At 38.2% G+C, this 4,186-nt stretch overlaps 1 pseudogene; it reads right to left on the bottom strand.

Annotated features, from left to right (window-relative positions):
* Nucleotides 1-218: 218 nt before the first annotated feature.
* On the bottom strand, nucleotides 219-916 carry LOC118999713 (syntaxin-7-like; annotated as a pseudogene).
* Nucleotides 917-4,186: the final 3,270 nt, after the last annotated feature.

The following is a 4,186-nucleotide window of genomic DNA, read 5'->3' as shown; positions in this document are numbered from 1 at the left end:
GTTGTTGCACAATTGGTCTGGGGATCCAGCAGAGGGGAGGCAACCAATCCATGCTTCCCTGTCTTTCTCTCTCTCTTCCCCTCTCTCTAAAAATAAATACATTGAATCTTCAATAAATAAATAAAATAAATATAAAGGTTTAGGCTCTTGTTTAATTTTCCATGGTACTGCAGTTGTAGAGATGTAGTTTTGTTAAAAGATTTGTGCATCTCACAAACATGCAGGGTTCTCTTTCTGATATTCTGCCACCATGATGGATGATGGTTGCTGGTTGCACATGCACCCTGCATTTTCAACTTTGGTTTCCATGCCATCACACATCCTTGCTCATGAATTATCATTCCCAGACTTCTGAAAAGTTTATTAATATCCATAATATCAGCTACCAGTTGTGTAAGAGAAGACTGTTTCATGAATGAGGTGGAGGTCACCTTCTGTAATTCCCTCATCCTGCACCTGACCTTGAGGGTGAGTTTAGCTTTTCCAGAACACAAGATTCCTTTCTTTGAGCTCTCCTCAGGAATTCCACCAGATGCTCTGGTAGAGGCTCCCCACTCATGCAAAACACTATTTGTCTTTCTCAGCTGCTGGCCTTTGGGGAGTTGGTCAGTGATGTTGTGAATTCAGCCACTAAGAAATAACCTGTATTTTCCTTTCATGCTGTTCACTGAGGGTGGTAGGAAGAGATATGAACTGTTTCATGGACTTGTTTCTTTGACCAGTTGTTCAGAATATTGTTGGTTCTGCTGCAGCTGTTGCCTCAACTCAGGTGACTGTTGAGGTGTTCCACGTTGATTCAGAGTCCTTTATATATCCACACACAGTCGTGTGATCTTTGGGTATTGGATATGCTGGGCCAGCTGGGTGGGGTGACCAAGAATTCCTGGAGTGCAGGATGGGGTTGATTGCTTATTCACTAATGTCACCAGATGTTGGTGGGGTGTGCAGTTTGCTTAGCGGTCACCTCCCCCTCTAACTGTGAGCCAACTTTAATTGTTTTCACAAATACAAATCAATTTTACTTAATTTCTCTTAAAATTTGTTTCCTCATAGAATTTTTTGAGCATTTTGAAAATACATGCATGGACTGGACTGTCCCAGAGAAATAATACTAAGTCTTCAGTGTGGACAACCGGTACAACTCTCTCTTCTGAAGTGTAAGTTTCTTTAGAACTTGTATATATTCTTCCCTCATTCTTGGAAATCAGGAGTTGATTTTAGAAACAAAAGGCAATGGGTGAACAATATGTGAAGAAATATTTAAGTGTTTTTAGAGAAAAATATCAAGAAATATACAGATTTACTATATAAATATTGCTGTAAATATTTGTTTACTTAAATATTAAGTTATGTATCATCAGATTAATGATTTTTTATCTCTGCATTTCAGATTTGCAAACACTTCCATGTTGGACAAGAATTGCATATTTTGGAATTATGAGACAGACAACTTCAATTCNAATCCTGTCTAGAAAACAAACCATATATTTGTAAGCACCAATCACATTAGCCAACCTAAATCTGGTATAATGTTACTCTTACCATCCCTAAAAAACACATTTCTAGTTTCTTCAAGAATGCTGCCATCATTTCTGTAAAACTAAGTTATAAGACTTATTTTGAGACCAGTTTTAGTTTCAGCACAAAAATTAAAGGGAAGTGCTGACATTTCCCATAGTCCCCTTCATGCAGAGCATTCCCATTATCAGCATCACTCAGCAGATGGGACCTTTGATACTGAGAGTGAGTCTCTGCTACATATCATAGTCCCTTGAAGTTCATGCTTTATGTGGTGCTTCTTCCTTGGTATTATAGAATTGTTTTAATATCTATGTTTATGTTGACCTTTAAAAATATATATCCATGTGCACATTAAGCATTTTAGAATCTTGTTATTAATTAAAATATATCAAGTTTAAAGTATGAATTGCAATATTAAGCACTGTTGCTTCTAAGTCTAAAATAACATGAATAATTGTAGACACATCTTCAACATAAATTTCCCGAGCCTTTGAATGTTGAAACTGAGGACTGAACATATCAGGATATCAAGGCGTGTAAGGCAGTGGAGTGAGAAGAGAGAAACCAGGGGTGATTTAAAGAATATTTAAGTATTTTAGGGGGTAGTCTGCAGAAGGGTAGAAGAAAATTACAAAATGTACCAAAGGGTTAATCAAAGAAGATTACCAAAAGGAAGAATTGTATATGACCCCAGTCTATCTCCTCAGTAATGGGTTTCAGACTCATGTCTCTAAAGAAAGCTCTATGGCAGACACATTCACTGGAGGGCTCTAGGAGAGAGCAGGTCTCAGTCTGAAGGTTGATGAGAGTGAGGATGGATCTCACAGTGTGACTGGCAAGTAAGAGAATCTCTCTGACCAAGTGTCAGTAGGCCCAGGTTGGAGAAGGGGAGCTGTGGCTGTGACTAGTCCCAGAAACTTGCCTGAGGGTGAATACCACAAGAACTTCCTGCATGCATGCAGATGTCAGCCACAGCACTGTAGCCAAAGGAGAGAAAACAGCATGAGACAAGGAAGACCAGTCCTTGCTCCCAGTGCCCTTTTCTGACAAAACCTCAAGTGAGCTGACTGGAGAGGAGGTTGGAGGATCTGGTGCTATTATCTCAGAAAGGACAGTATGTATAGATTTGGAGCAGCGAGAACTGAATTTCTGCTTGGCACTCACTGTTACTATGCAACAACACCAAAGTTCCTGTAACAAGAGCCATGTGACTGTACTCCACTTGCTGGGACAACAGAACCAACACCAATATTTTCTAATGTATTTAGTGCATCATTATCAATGATTGTAGTCATTTTTTGGTAGAGACTAGTAGTTTTATTGGGCAATAATTAGTGTCCTTTGATATCTCTCAGATGTCTGTTCTTTTTTTCCTCTACTGGATTTTAGTTATTTTTGGAGGTACTTTGTTTTATTAAACTTTTTGTCTTTACCTTTTGGCACTCTGGATTCCTATGGTTAGAAACCTACACTGATAGAAAAAATACAATGTTAAAAATGAGAATAAAAACTAAAAAGATAACATGCGTGTGTGAATTAAACATTAGTCATTAACAGAATGTGGAAAGAAATTTATTAATTTGACATCACTGAGTGGTAGTTTTACTGTAATTCCATTACAAATGGGAGAGATCTTATATTTATCATGTGCAAAATGAATGAATAATTCCTGTACATTCATTTGTTTAAATATATCTTTATCTTCTCTGTATTTCTTTATTATGTTCATATGGAGAAAATATGTGACTCTTCAAAATTAATTTAATGTGATATGTGTATTGAGTAATATCTAATAGCTGAGGTTGTGTTACAAATGATCCAGTTGTATTGGCATTTGCAAATGAGCATTAATTTGCAACATTACTCGATTTTTCAGTTACCCATGTGTGGCCAGGTTGGCTTTCAGTTGATACAGGGTGAGCATGTGTGGGCTCAGCTCCAGTCCACAGATTCGGTTCAGATCCTTTTTATATCTTTTATTCTCTGACCAGTGGGCTACCTGACATGTGACCCCTCAGAGCTGGGATTAGCCACTCTGGACAGAACTAGCAGAAATGTGCTACTTAATGCCTGTGCTCTGAACTCATAAACTGTTACTTTCACAAACATATAAACCAAACCAGTCACATGGCCAACCTTGTTAATTTTCTGCAAAGTGTACTGTTCTCACTGTGGTCAGAGAAAAGAAATGTCGATTCACCAAAAAATAATGTCATCCACAATCACAGCCACAGAAACAGGTGCAGAAGGAAGTAGTGTCCCAGCAGTTACCACCCTGTGGGGGTTATGGAAATGTCAGAGGTCAGAGTATGATGCATCCACACACACTTCGGAGCCACACTGTTCTTCAAATCACTTCAATACTGCCAGGTGTGTGTCCTTATGTTTTAACACAGTCAATTTACACATCAAGAGAGTCATCATTTAATGATAGGAATAATTTCTCAAAAATAAACTGCCTCTTGTCAACACACCGAAAAAATAGAAATCATTACAATGTTGTGGGGAAATCACCAAGTGAATTTATCAGGAGAATAAGTAAGTCTAGTAGGAAGATAGTTGATCGAAGCCAATAAAAACAAGTGGTCAGATTTCTTTGGATGACCTTGGGAAAATGGTGACTTTTGTGCATGTAGTTAAAGCCCCACTCACCTCAACAGCTGCT

Source organism: Sturnira hondurensis, unplaced genomic scaffold (assembly GCF_014824575.4).
Source record: "Sturnira hondurensis isolate 20B ecotype Veracruz unplaced genomic scaffold, ASM1482457v3 Scaffold0015156, whole genome shotgun sequence".
In the NCBI taxonomy this organism is placed as follows: domain Eukaryota; kingdom Metazoa; phylum Chordata; class Mammalia; order Chiroptera; family Phyllostomidae; genus Sturnira; species Sturnira hondurensis.
Note: the sequence above shows the minus strand (reverse complement) of the source record. Positions and strands in the feature narration are given on the sequence as shown.